Source organism: Lissotriton vulgaris, chromosome 7 (assembly GCF_964263255.1).
Source record: "Lissotriton vulgaris chromosome 7, aLisVul1.2, whole genome shotgun sequence".
NCBI lineage: Eukaryota > Metazoa > Chordata > Amphibia > Caudata > Salamandridae > Lissotriton > Lissotriton vulgaris.
In genome coordinates this window covers 1,121,710,333-1,121,725,464 of record NC_141695.1, presented here as the reverse complement: position 1 = coordinate 1,121,725,464, position 15,132 = coordinate 1,121,710,333, and positions in this window count along the sequence as shown.

The following is a 15,132-nucleotide window of genomic DNA, read 5'->3' as shown; positions in this document are numbered from 1 at the left end:
ATATGATTTTTCCTGATTGCCCCACTGTACTGACCCAGTTGATGTATTTCAAGCCCTGTGAAAACGTGTGTCTGCCCCTCTTACGTCATTCTGCTTCAAATCATGCTTGACTGCATCTCACGCACATCATAATATGGCCCGCGAAGACACCCAATAAAACACTGATTCTACCAACCAAGCACAAAAAAGAGTAGCTGTTTACTCCATTGTCTAAAAAGCACTGTGAAGTCTCGTTCATACTAGAAAGCGCTATTTAAAATAAAATGCTAACATGAATTGATAATGCAGCACTCACCTCGGCACCTTCATGCAACGCCCAGCACAGGCACATGACGGGAAGCAGGCGAAGCCCCATCAGTAACGGGGTGGCAAGGCCCCATGTCCACTCCCCTCCTCCATCCTCTGTGGACACAGTGTGGACTGCGCCGCTGGCCCCATTGGCCCCGAGTATGGCCAGTAAGAGGCAGTCCTGCTTACACCCAACACACGGTCCTAGTGCTTCACTGGACATGTGCACTTTGCCGATTACTGGAACAGTGTACACTATGTGGAGGGTTGTCTCAACCTGTACTCCTTTGGCAGTCACTGGAGGTATTCTCACAAGCTGTGCCAATGGCCTGTGGAGAGCGGGGTGTCTCTGGTCTGTGAGGATCTCAAGGCTTATAATAAAGGCACAGGCTAGAAACAGGAGGAGGAGCCGAGGCACGGACGGGTAAGGTAAAGACAAGAATAAGGAGCCTGTCCTGTGGCCCAGAAGCAGGGGCTGTGTCTCAAATGCAGGGAGTGTGTCCTGTGCCCAAGAGCAGGAAGAGAGCCGTCTGTCCTGGTAGTGGTAACACCAGTCTGCACACAAGGAGCAGGACACTGAGGTGGCTGTGCAGTACCTCTGCAGGACGAACCTAGTTGTGTACCACCTCGAGACGACTTTCTTTGCTACATGGTGACTGTGCAGCACCTTGACAGAGCTAGCATAGTTGCGTGGCTAGCTATGCTGTGGGGTGGCTGTGCATTGCCCGTGCAGGAACATTTGTGCCTACCTCTGAGCCAATTTGGCCAATCAGAAATGGGATTGTTGCATCCAAACCAGCAATCAGATTCCTCGACCTTAACTCTTGCAGCTCTTTGTCCACATGTTGCCGAAATCGAGGGAAATGGTGAGCGTGCATAGCAGTGCACAGATGATGCATTTAAATCCAAGGAGTTATACTAGCGGTTCTCTGTGCCTCTTTTTAAATAAATCTGAAGGAAGGTGCAGAGTGCTAAACCGTTTGCAGCATTCTTGGCAGGAGAAGGTGTAGGGCAGGGAGAAACCTTCTGGACGAGGTGAGGGAGACATTGGACCTCTGTATCTCCTAGGTGAGAGAGTTATTAGTTTTGCATTTTGTATGTGTAAAGCATTTGACAGAGTGAACGAGATTTCATGCACTTTCTAACACAAAGTGCGAACACACACACACGCTGTAAAGGCAGGGCACGCCCTGTGTAACTCGCAATCGCGGCAGAAGCCGGACTCACCCTGGTGATAATGGCACATCGCAAGGCACTCAGCAGCAGGGTGCAGACCTGCAGGGGGCTGCTAATGGCTCGAGCAAAGGTAAAGCTCCCTTCAGATCTCAGGGCCAATAAAGCTTCAGTGTTATTGGAGAAAATGAAGAAAATAGAACATGTGCGGTGTAACAACCAAGTAAAGAGGCTAGTAATCATGGGAGGTTACAAATGCCGACATGGCCAGACTTAGAAGGGACTAACATGGAGGGGGCGTGGCTTGGCGCCCGTCGAGGACGGCAGCGCAGATGTGAGCGCTCCCGGTCGCCGGGGATTTTTAGCCGCTTTTCTCCTTTCACCTGCTCCTGCAAGGAAGTTTCTCCACGACCGGAGACGACAGCGAGCACAGGGCATCCATTTGCGGTCCTTTCTAAGCAACGGAATGGCCGTTTTCGGTGATTTTGCGGCGGGCGCGGCTGTGTGAAAATCGCGCCCGCCATTTTCTTTTCTGTCAGCGCGGAATGCGGCGCCCACGCTCTACACAAATGCGGTTCTGCTACAAAGCCCTGCGCACCGCTAATTCTTACCGGTGAGATACTTTCTGTCTCTACGCTTCACCCCTGCATATAAATGCCATAAGATACCTTTCAATGGACATTAGAAAGTTTATTTTACATTTTTCATCTCCTTAACGGCCATTTTCAGCAAACAAACTTGTAACTCTTCAGGTACCCTGCAGGTACACTCAGACTCCGTCAATACCGCGCTAAGAGGGCTGTTTTCTCTCAGGCTCACATATTTGGTATTACCTACCACCTGGAGCAGTTTTAAGTACGGTTTCTGCACGCTATCCTTTACTTGCTACCTTTGCACTCATGACGTCCTCTCCTTGATGAACCCCCTTTGCTCCACAGTGTGCATTTGTCTACACCTCATCACCATGGTGGATCTCTGCTCCCATCATTAATGCGTTAACTACTTCCATTAGCGATTTGGTCGCTGCTCCACTCATCTTCCTCACTCCCTGACATAATTACTTCCTGCGCAGTTTTCCAATCAGAAGCTCCAACGCGCACTCTTCACTGCCTCTGGATTAGTAGTGGATATTATTGAATTTCATTTTCATGGAAAAGAAGCCATTACCTCGCACTTCCAAAAATCCACGTCGTGTCTTCATCAAAAACTCCAAGGTCTTCTCTGCATTGGCGCACCTCGAGGCCTCTCAAGGGCTCGATACTCAAATGTCGCAGTCTAATACAGAGCGACCCATCCAACCTCCAGGGAAGGTCACGACGAAACGCCTTAAAAAAGATCCTCCATCGCCTACGGGGTCCACATCGGCTGTTTCCATGGAGATTTTATTAGAAGAGATCCGCGCCCTCAGACCCTTCATGGAAGAAACCAATAATAAGTTACAGGTTCTTACTGACAATTGGTCTCAGATGGATGCCAGAGGGTCTAGAGTGGAACGCTCTCTAACTACTCTACAAGAGTCATCCTCCAAGGTAACACACATGCAGTCTCAAATTTCCTCTCTCCAAAAGCAGGTTGAGGAATTGGAGAATCGTAACAGATGCAATAATCTTCGTCTCTACGGCCTGGCAGAGAATTGTGAGGGGTCTGACCCCATTGCCTTCTTCAAATCATTTTTGCCCAAGCTTCTTCACCTACCTGAAGATACTACGCTTAACATCCAGCGTGCACATCGGTTGGGTCATCTTCCTTCTACTTCATCTCCTTCTTCACGACCAAGAGGTATCATCATGTACTTCTTAGAATATACTGACCTTCTCAAAGTTATCTCAGCGGCTCGTGCCTCACCCCGACTGCAATGGTCGGGCTCCAATCTTTTCTTTGCGCAGGATTACGCAAGAGCCACAGCTACCCGCCGCAAGGCCTTCTTGGATATGTGACCAGAACTTCGTGCCATCGGAGCCAGATATGGTCTTTTCCACCCTTGCCTATTCAGAGTGACCTACAACAACAAAACTACGACTTATGAGGACCCTGTTCGTCTTCGAAGCTTTCTGAATGCAACTCAGGCCTCTGATATGGACTTTTCCAGTTCCTCGTCAGCTTTCCCGCCATGATTTCTTCATGATGCAGCATTGAAGTTTCGATTAATCTGCATGCTTGTCGTGCACTGTTGAATGTTTTATTGTCTGTTTCTGCCACGTTTTCTGGTGTCTCTTATTTTCCTGTTCTCCCACTCGTCCCCTCACTCTCCGCTGTTTTTCTTGGTTTCTTGTTTGTTACTTAGGATTGTTCACTACTGTTGCTTTACATATCTTTTTTTCATTTATTAAGGTATTTCTCCTCATTTCCTCTCATTCGTCTCATTCATTATTGTTTTTCCTCCCTCTTCCTTGCAGGTCTTACCATATATATGTCGTTTTCCCCCCGACCTGGTGGTTCGCTCGCATTGGACGCTTGCTTCCTTTGCCTGGCGCTCCCCCCTCATCCATTTCCTCGTGTATCCTCCCCCTGGTGATCAACCCTCCCCATCTCTACCCTTCGTAAGTATGTTTTCCCTTTCTTCCCGGTTGTTCACTTTCCTCCTTGTTTCCCTGTCGCTTTTTCTCTCTGCTTCACAGGTGTCTCTTCCTCTTGGTTTTCGAATACTCTTCTATTGTTGTCTTATATCTATTATTCTGACTACTTCTTGGACTACCTTATCCTCTCCTCTACACAATTCGCTTCTACTTTTTTCTTCCTCATCCTATTTCTTCTTCCCTCATCCTTTTACTCTTTATTATACTGCACTGCTTTTTATCGATTCTCTTATTCTTCTTGGACTTTCAATTCTTTTGATCTCCTTTGCGCCCCCTTCTTTCTCTTTTGTTTTCTCCTTTTTTTCGATATGATATGTCTCTGGATTACCTTCTCATTTTTTCTACATCAGTTACTTGTTTCTTCTGCTCTACAAGTGTCTTTCTTCTTTCTTCAAAACTCTTTTACTGTCCACTCCTTCTTATTATCTCACTTATTTCTACTTTTCTCCTCCCGGATTTTCTACATCTACCGCTTCTATCTTTTTCTTCCTCACGTTTTTTCCCCCTTTCTCATCTTCTTGCTTATTTCTATCATGTATTGACGTTCATTGACCTTCTTGCTCTCCTTGCTTTTCTTACTCCTCTGGGTTTCACTCGAATTTTCTTACCTTCTTCTGCTTTTCTTTTCTTCCTCTTTTTTGATATGATATGTCTCTTAAAATAATCACTTGGAATGTTAAGGGCATTAACTCACCTATCAAACGACAGAGAATCTTGTCTCATCTTTCACGTTTAAATGTGGACATTGCTTTTTTGCAAGAGACTCATTTGTCTGCTGAAGAATCTGTTAAGTTGAAAAGAAGCTGGGTGGGTGATGTTTATTTTTCTCCCGGGGATGGTAAACGCAATGGAGTTGCTATTCTATGTCACAAAGCTCTTTCTCCTTCTATGATTGCTCAAGAGTCAGATGCTGAGGGCCGCTGGACTTATGTTCAACTTTCTATTAAGAATGTTCCAATTTCTCTTCTAAATGTTTATGCCCCTACCACTGGTGATCCCACCTTCTGGCATTCATTTTCCCAGCACGTCACCAGGTTCATTGATGATAATTTCATTCTAGCGGGAGACTGTAATCAACCCTTAGATCCCTTTTTAGACAGGAACTCCAAAGCACATTTCATTCCTAACAAACCTCACAAATCCTTCTCCCAGACCATCTCCCAACATAAACTCACTGATGCTTGGCGTCTTTGTAATCCAAGTCTCCAAGAATTTACTTTCTACTCCCCATATCACCATTCCCAATCTCGAATCGATTACATTTTTGTTACTCACAATATTGCCCAAACTCTCTCTCATGCAGAAATAGGTCCAATCTTACTTTCTGACCATGCCCCTACATTAGTTCATTTGGATCTCTTACCCAAATCTACAGGCCCTAAACGTTGGCGTTTCAACAACTCTCTTCTCCTAGACCCCATATTTACTACCGCCTTCACCTCTTTCTCCCATGAATTCTTTGCCCTAAACGATAACTCCCCTGTCCCTAAACATACTATCTGGGATGCTTTTAAAGCAGCAGCGAGGGACTTTATCATTGGCTTTGTTGCTAAAAAACGTAGAGCTGCTCGAGAAGCTACTAAAACCATCCTTCTAGATATTAAGAAATTGGAGCATTCTTATTTTACCTCCCGCTCACAGCAAACTCTAACCGCCCTTATCAGTGCTAAGATGAATTTTAACAAAAAATCTACAGATGATGCATCATTATATTTATTGAAATCTAGTGCTAAGTTCTATGGGGGCAAAAATAAGGCTGGCAAGATCTTGGCCAATTACCTGAAGGTCAAACACAACAAACTAAACATTGAATCTATCTACGACACTGACTTGAACCTTAAACACACAGACGCAGACATTCTCACTGCATTCTCTACTTTCTATAAGACTTTATATTCTTCTGAAACTCAACCTTCTTCCCACTTACTAGACACATTTTTCTCCACCATACAAAAACCATCACATTTTCCACTTGACCTTTCTCACTTAGAACACGACATATCCCAACAAGAATTACTCAAAGCACTTCAAACCCTCCAAAAAGACAAAGCCCCTGGGCCCGACGGCTTCACGGTAGAATTCTTTCTCCACTTTTCAAAGCTTCTTATACCCAGACTCCATTCTCTTATTGGCACCTTCCTTTCCTTGGGTTCCTCCTCCGGCTCCTTTTCGGACGCTCATATCTGCCTCATACCCAAGGAGGGGAAGGATCCTCAATATTGCAAAAATTACAGGCCGATCTCTCTGGTCAATATTGATTACAAAATTTTTGCAAAATCTCTTGCAGCTCGACTCGACCTTCTCCTCCCAGACTTATTGGGTGAAGAACAGTCCGGCTTCGTCAAAGGCCGATTTATCACTGACAACACCAGACTCCTATTTAACATTCTCTCTAAATCCCGCCTTTTACCTCACCCTCTTGCGGCCATTGCTTTGGACGCTGAAAAAGCGTTTGATAGGGTTTGTGGACTTATTTGTTTCATACCCTCCAATGGTTCGGTTTTGGTCCTGTTTTTACGTCCTTAATCTCACTTCTTTATTCTAACCCACGCGCAGCGGTTTGTGCCAATGGTCAAATTTCTTCATTTTTTGATCTAAAAAGAGGTGTTCGTCAAGGATGTCCTCTATCCCCCTTTCTTTTTAACTTGGCATTAGAACCCTTCCTCTCCAAGCTTCGTCAAAACCCCTCCATCCATGGTTACCAGCTATCAGATTCCCACATCAAACTAGCTGCTTATGCGGATGACATTCTGTTATTTGTCTCCAACCCCTCTATCTCCATTCCTGCTTTTCTTACCGAAGTCCATGCTTATTCCCAAATCTCTGGTTATAAACTTAATAATGACAAATGCGAGATCCTTCCTCTAACCAAATTTACATTCAAGCCAGATTTTGCCGCCTCCAACTTCACATGGAAACCTTCCAATATCAAATACCTTGGAATGCATATTGCCCCCGCCATCCCAGATACCGTATCCCTGTGTATGTCCAAATGTATCCAAAAATTGACAGATCTCACGTCCAAATGGCATCCTCTTTACCTCTCTTGGTGGGGCCGCCTAGACACTATAAAAATGATGCTATCTCCTATTGTTTTATACACGCTTTCTAATATTCCGGTCTCTGTCCCATCCAAATTTTTCAAACAGATCAACTCCATTCTAATCTCCTTTCTCTGGAGCAAAAAGAAACCACGAATGTCCTTAGCGCGCTTGACTCGTCCTAAATCAGAGGGTGGGGTTAACTTCCCTGATTTTCCAGCCTATCACAAGGCGTTCCAATTGAGAAAAGCCTCTTTTTGGCTCCAAGACCCTGACACCCCATGTCCATTATGGGCCAAACTTGAACGCCTTCTTCTATCTCCCTTCTCTTTTTCCGAATACCTTTCCTTCTCTCGCAAACCCTCATCTGTTTCTACTCCGATTCATAAGTTTACCACGAAAATACTCCTCTCTTCCTCTCATTCACCCCCTACCACTATTGCCGATTTCCTATCCTCCCCTATATGGCATAACACCTCCCTACTCATCCGGGACAGACCCTTTTTCTGGAAATCTTGGCATACTCGAGGTCTGCAATGGATTTCCCAACTCTTTTCTAACTCCTCTTTTCTATCTTTTCATGAACTCCGTACCCTTTATGACTTACCCACCTCCTTTGCACGCAAATATCAATCGCTTAAAAATGCAGTTTTATTGAAATACGATCTCCTCACTCAGCCCGACCCCCCTTCTCCCCCATCCACTCTCACTTCCTCACTCCACTTCTTCTTACGCACTACACCAAAAGCTACTGCTATTTATAAATACCTTCACGCTAGTGAAACTCCAAGACCTAAATCCAAAGTCGAGGAGTCTTGGGAGCACGACTTGTCTGTCTCTTGGTCAGTTCCCTTCTGGGACAAAATCTGGACCAAACTCCGCAAATCTTCAAGAGCAGCAACACTCACTCAGACCTTATTTTTTATTTATAATAGACTCCTCTTCACACCCTTTGACCTGCACAAACGCTTCCCTAATACTCCTCACACATGCTGGTCTTGCTCATCTCCACAAGCTGATTTATTCCACATGTTATTTTTATGTACTCATGTTCGTAGTTTTTGGCTACAGGTTTGGGCTCAAGTTAATGTGATTTTCCACACTTCTATCCCTTTCTCCCACACACATATTTTTATGGGCAGCCTTTCCCCCTGCTGGGATGATGTTGACTTGAAACCCCAGATTATTGACCTTTTACTTGCTGCTGCTTTCCAACAATTAACAGTTAACTGGAAGGATTTCTCCAAAATCTCTTTCAAAGCATGGTGGTTTAATGTCTGCCATAACCATAGGCTCGATACCACTCATGTCTTCCCGGCATGTTTAGCTGTCAAACGCATGGACTTATGGACTCCAGTTACACTTTATTTGGACTCTTGCAGTAAACGTTTGTTTCATCCTCTACCTCCACAACAAGAAGTTCCTAAATCCCCTTAATCGCCCGATACATTCCATTTATCCTTCATTGTATCATTCTCTCAAATTCTCCCAATGTTTTTATGATTGCCATATTTTATGCTCATGTATTTTTCCTATATCTCTTCCTTATTCTTTATTCTGTACCCAGATTTCTTTCTTATTGCAAATGCATTTGTATAATTATGTTCTTTTTTTTTTTTTTGCTTAAGAGTCTTTAACTTTGTATTCCATTGTATTTTGTTTTGACACCTGATTTTCTCTTCTTATGACTATCAAATAAAATTCTTTTGAACTTAAAAAAAGAAGGGACTAACATGCCTATTAAGGAATCAGAAGACCGCATTTAGGAAGGACAAAGACACAGGCCAATGTACTGAACTACCACAGATCTTCCACAGAGCAGCTCTTGCGTGCTGACTCTAGTCTCGATCTAAAAAGCATGTATACAGAAACAACATTACATGCATGTTTTGGGGATTATTCCACAGCATTCAATAAGGTTAATCGGCAAGGGCTATGGAACAAGTTTATAACATAGGAAATTGACCTTAGCCTTTTGAATTTTATCATTGAATTGTTTTCTGAAACTTGGATACAGGTAAAGCTATCAACTGACAATACATTATCACCTAAATATTGCATTGAAAATGGCCTTAAGTAAGGATGTATCCTAGCCCCGTTATTATTTTGCCTGTACATTGCTGACCTGAATATGTCACTAAAATCCAACAAGGGTAGTTCTCCAAAGTTAGGAGGTACAAAAATAACATATCTGGCATATGCATGCAGATGATCTAGTGATCCTGCCCCAGATGCCAGAAGAGCTACATCAATTAAGTAAACTATACATTCACAATACAGAGAATAGATTTATCTCAATCTGTCCAAAGCAAGAATGATGACATGGGAACAGCAAACAAAAGCCAGGAGGTGGGTACTAGGAGAAATATAAATTAACCCCTTCCATGCTCATGACGAGCTCAGCTCGTCATAAGGCACACTGGAGCTGTGCTTATGACAAGGTGAGCTCGTCATGAAATAATGCCTTTCAAGCTTTTCCAGCACAGGACGGGAAAAGCCATAGCATGGAAGGTGTTTTAAAATAGTAAATTAATACGACTAGGTCTGGGCATAGTTCACAAAGTAGCGCTACTCGTAGCTACGCGAAGTGCACTTTGCACTACGCAAGCTCACGTACCACTACGCGAACTGCGTAGTTCCCTGTTCGCACTGTGCAAGATGCTGTTTTCAATGATTGCACAGTGCGGACAAGCATCCGGCGCGTCTGCGCCCGTCCGCGACCAGACGGGACCAGGGGCCACAAACTCTGCCCCCCACTCCACCCAGGCTAGGACATACAGCTCAGCGGCCATCCAGAATATAAGGAAGACTTCGGCCATACAATGCCCACACGCCTACTCCCCAGCCGATCTCCCCACTCGTTGCCCCGCCTGTAAGCACCTTTTGATACCACTGTGTCGCCAGCCACGACACAGGAATATCATATGTATGCGCTAAATTGCCGATCTCTACCGCGGCATAGCACTCAAATTGCTTTATTATTAGAGGAGTACAATCCAGATGCCATCTTCCTAACGGAGACCTGGCTCACGTCCCATTCAGAGCCAGACATAGTCTTAGCCCTACCCCCCGGATTTCAAATACACAGACTAGACCAGACTAAGGGGAGAGGTGGAGGCCTGGCCATTATCTTAAAAGATAAGTACTGCTGCCGCACCACTATCGATGGTATCCCTGAGTGCGAGAGTCTAACATTTAGCATAGACTTCACGGCGAACAGCTCTTTTTCTGGCACCTTGATATATCGCCCCCCAGACCCAGCCAAGCTGTTTCACAGATCTCTCCCAGATATCATAGCTAACCGAATTTTAACTTCTGCCAACTACACGGTCCTGGGAGACCTGAACTTTCATTTTAATTCCCCCACAGACCTCATTGCCAGGGAACTAATAGACGACCTAGCGGCCCTACAGCTGACCCAGCTGGTCACAGCCCCCACCCACGAAAAAGGCAACCTCCTTGATCCTATATTTAGCAATTGCTCTGAGTTAAAGGTGGACCAACCCATCTGTCTTCCGTGGTCGGACCACTATTTGGTCCCATTTACCTGGCTCATCGGCAAGTCCCCCCTACCTACCCCCCAACCTGTTACCAAGCGTAACTGGAAAAAACTTCCTATAGAGTCTTGGATAACCGGTCTAGAATGCTCCCGCCCTCCATCTTGCACAGACCCCAACCAAGCAAACAAAAATTTCGAGGGCTGGATCAAGGATTCATTGGACACGATCCTCCCTCTACGGAACTCTTTACCTAAAAGGCTGCACAAATCTGCGCCTTGGTTCTCAGACACCTTGAGAGACCAAAAACGCCTCTGCAGAAAAAAAGAGAGAGCTTGGCGACTTGATTTTCTCCCGGAAAAAAAATCCCAATATAAGGCAGCAATCAAGGCCTATAGAACCGGGGTTAGAGTGGCCCAGACCTCCTATTTTGCGGACAAAATTATGGCAGCTAGTTCAAAACCTAAGGAAATTTTCCACCTAGTAAAAAAATGTACCACAGTGAACACCGCTCCCCTGCCGTCAAAAACGTCAGAACAATGTAATGAACTAGCAGACTTTTTCCATAATAAAGTCTCTCAGATTTACTCCTCCTTTTCGTCAACAGTCAACAATCCAGGATCACTCAATGACATCCTGTCGAGTACCCCTCCCCTCCCAGACCAGCCAATTTTGGAATGCTTCCCCATACTGGATATGGACACCCTTCACCAACTGGCACGCCAAGTCAAATCCGGCTCCCCTCTTGACCCTGCCCCTCCGGAGATACTGCTCCAGGCAAGCCAAGTCACCCTCCCTGTGGTGCTGGACCTACTTAACTCTTCCATCTCCTCCTGTATAGTACCAACTGGCTGGAAGAGAGCTATGGTCCGGGCATTGCTAAAAAAAACACACTCAACCCACAAGACCACTCCAGTTACCGCCCAATCTCACTACTTCCCTGGGTAAGTAAGGTACTGGGGAAGTACATAAATACCCAGCTAGTACAATTCCTGGAGAGCAACTTGCTTCTGGATCCAACCCAGACAGGATTCAGGCCGAAGCACGGCACGGAAACTGCCCTGCTGGCAATCACCGAAGAGTCACGAAAGATATTAGATCAGGGAGGATCAGTGGCAGTGATCCTCCTTGATCTAAGTGCGGCCTTTGACACTGTCAGCTATGCCACCTTGCTGAACCGTCTCTGCAACATCAGAGTCATAGGCGATGCTCTACGGTGGTTTGATTCATTTCTGAACAACAGATCGTTTCAGATCTTTGACGGGGACATAACATCAGCCAGAAAATCCCTGAATTGCGGGGTACCGCAGGGCTCTTCATTAAGCCCTGCGCTGTTCAACGTATATATGAAACCCCTGGCTGGGATCGTCGAACCATACGGTATAAAAATAGTATCGTATGCTGACGATACCCAGCTAGTGGTTTCATTGGCTCATGAAGGCACCAGACATACCTCAGAAGGCCTGTTGAAATGCCTAGAGGACGTCAAGGAGTGGATGACGTGTTCCTCCTTAAAACTTAATGGAGACAAAACTGAGCTCATGCTCCTGGGCTCAGTATCACCAGCGTCTCTCACCTCCCTCTGGCCTTCTTGCCTAGGCACCCCCCCCACTCCCAAGGATAGTGTAAAAAGCCTGGGAGTATGGCTTGATAAATATCTCTCCTTCTCAACTCAGGCCACCAAATTATCGGCCACATGTTTTGGTCTACTTAGAACTCTTAGGAAAGTTCTTCCCCTTCTACCAATGGAAGCAAAACAAGTGGCAGTACAGGGCCTGATTCAGTCTCGGCTGGATTCGAACAATGCCCTGTATGTTGGTGCCCCAGAGATGAGCCTGCGAAAGCTACAGGTGGTGCAGAACTGTGCAGCCCGCACCCTGCTACAGATTCCACGGACCCAATCAGCCAAACCCGCACTGATCAGTTTGCACTGGCTCCCAGTGAGACAGAGAGTGGCGTTTAAGGCACTATGTATTGCCCATCGGGCCTTCTGGAAGTCAGGCCCACTTATCATCGACAAACTAGTAACTCGATACCACCCTAAGAGAAACCTTCGTTCTGCAGAGGCTTTTCTGACCGTGGTGCCCAGAGTAAGGAGAGCCAGGACCGGAGGAAGGCTGTTTTCTGTAAACACCGCTAAGATGTGGAACTCACTCCCCCTACAACTTCGGACCAATTCAAACCTACTCTCGTTCCGCAAACAATTGAAAACTTATCTGTTTGCCAGATCCACCGATTCCTAAGTCTTCCGTCACTCCCAGTTCTGTCCTCATGCTTCAGCGCTTGGACGCCCCTTGGGGCAACAATCGCGCTATACAAATAACAATACAATACAATACAATCATTGAAAACGGCATCTTCCACAGTGCGAACTGTAGTTTTCTGTTGCTCGAGTAGATTTTTTCTCGAGCAGCAGCTTTCTCAACGCGGGGTGGTAGTTTTTTATCGCGAGCAGTGGCGATCATACACGACCACTCGCAATGAGAAACCTTACCTCCCCACATTGAGAATCTCGCCGAGAGGTATATTTTCAACGCTCGCGATCGGCAACTTGATGTTGCTGATCGCGAACAAGGAAAAAGTCTTGCCTGGATGTCGACATCAAGTTGGCGACTGCGAGAAAGCAAAAAATGACCGCTGCACTATGCTACGCCTTTTTGCGCTGTGTTACGTGCAGTTCGCGTAGTGTGAAGTAGCACAAACTTCGAGCATAGCGTAGTGCTTTTCCCAGGGTTAAATACGACTACCCGGAGTGACTTTCAACAATAATTTATCAAGGTTGAGTCACCCGGCCAATAGGGAATCGAAGTCAGCAGCGATTACTGGATTGGTATTAAGATTCACCAATATGTTCAGAGGAAAAGCCACTAACCATCACTCAAAGCACTACACATGAAACTGTTTCCTTATCTATTGTATGCATCCAAGGAAATGAACAAGGGTCATATCCAATTTCGATAAAATCTTTATGAAATGTGAACGGAACTTATTGCACTTATGGTCAGCAACTCCTCACTGTATCAAGAGACTGGAATTAGGCCTTAAATATTTGGTATCACTCAATTACAGAAGAACTGTGAACTATATTGTCGATTGTACCAAAGCTGACAAATCTTCACTAAAATGTCTAATATATGAAGAATTGGAGAGAGCTATATATAAAGATACAGATTTGCACATTTTATTGAAAGGATTATAATCTGATGATCTGCCTGACCCACATACACTGGGGCAAATTAACCTTTTTGTTCGGAAAAACCTTTCCTGTGACAAATTTACTATTTAGCAGTGGGCATAGATCTGACACAAGCCGCAAAATATAAGGACATGGACTTAGTAATTGACACTTATATTGCACAGAGTCAATATTATCTATGGCTAAATCTGTAGGGCCATGTAAAAAATTATTTTTTACGATTCACACGGTTAGCAAGAGACCCACATCTGAAAGGTTTCAGTGCTCCATCCATCATCTCTTTGTGCTTTTTTCGTCCTAAATTGGCAGGGTATGCCCAGGTGTGGGTCCCTTGCTCCCTTTGCCACTAGATTCAAGATATCCTGGCTGTGTCTGAACTGGGGTGGCGAAGTGAGCTAAAGAACGATGATGGATTCAACCCAGATCTGTCACTGGAGGTGAGTGCCACCTGAAAAGTTTCATCGCTCTCTCCATTGTCTCCTTGTATTTATTTGTTTCACCCTAAGTTGGCAGGGTATGCCCAGATGTGGGTCACTTGCTCATTTTTCCACTGGATTCAAGATAGCCTGGATGATGAGGGGAGTTACCCCGAAAATCTGTCCCAGGATGCTTGTTTGTGTTCCAGGGAAGACCTGGCTTGGCAGTTCGGGCTGGACTATTCCCATGAGGCACAGGATCAAGACTGATTTGCATATGGATGGTTCTGAACTAGGGTGGCAAAGTCAGCCTAAGAACGATGATGGATTCAACCCAGATCTGTGACTGGGGGTTAGTGTCTGAACATTTTTAGTGCTCCGTCTCTCATCTCCTTCTGTTTGCCTAAAGGAAATACAGTCTGGTGTCTCTGTGGTTCTGCAGTTGAATCTCTATGCATATCATATGTATCTGCCCAAACTGTTTTCTGTGAGGAAGAGATATTTATGCTCCTTGTTTCAAAATGTTAAAATAAGAACAACTGCGGAAGCTGTTAGACATTGTTTTAGACTCAGAGAAGACAGTGTAATAATAATGATGGTACCATTTTTAACCCCTTGCATGCTGATGACGGAGCGGTTCCGTCATCAGCTACGGGTGAGCTGTGCTGATGACGGAACCGTTCCGTCATGACTCCGCCCGCGCAAGGCGGAGTCAGCATGGGCGGGAAATTCCCGCCGCACGCAAGGGGTTAAATCAGGCCTATAAAGAACTATCTGTGTGATTGCTAAACTTACAAATGCACATAAAGGGAAGCCATATAACTATTCATAGAGTATTGGTCTTCCCTTTTGGGGCAACTGTTGGTTGCATAAAATCAATGATCTGTACACTTTTTGCAGATTTAGGCACATCAGCACTTTATTGTTAGCGAAACGTTATAGACA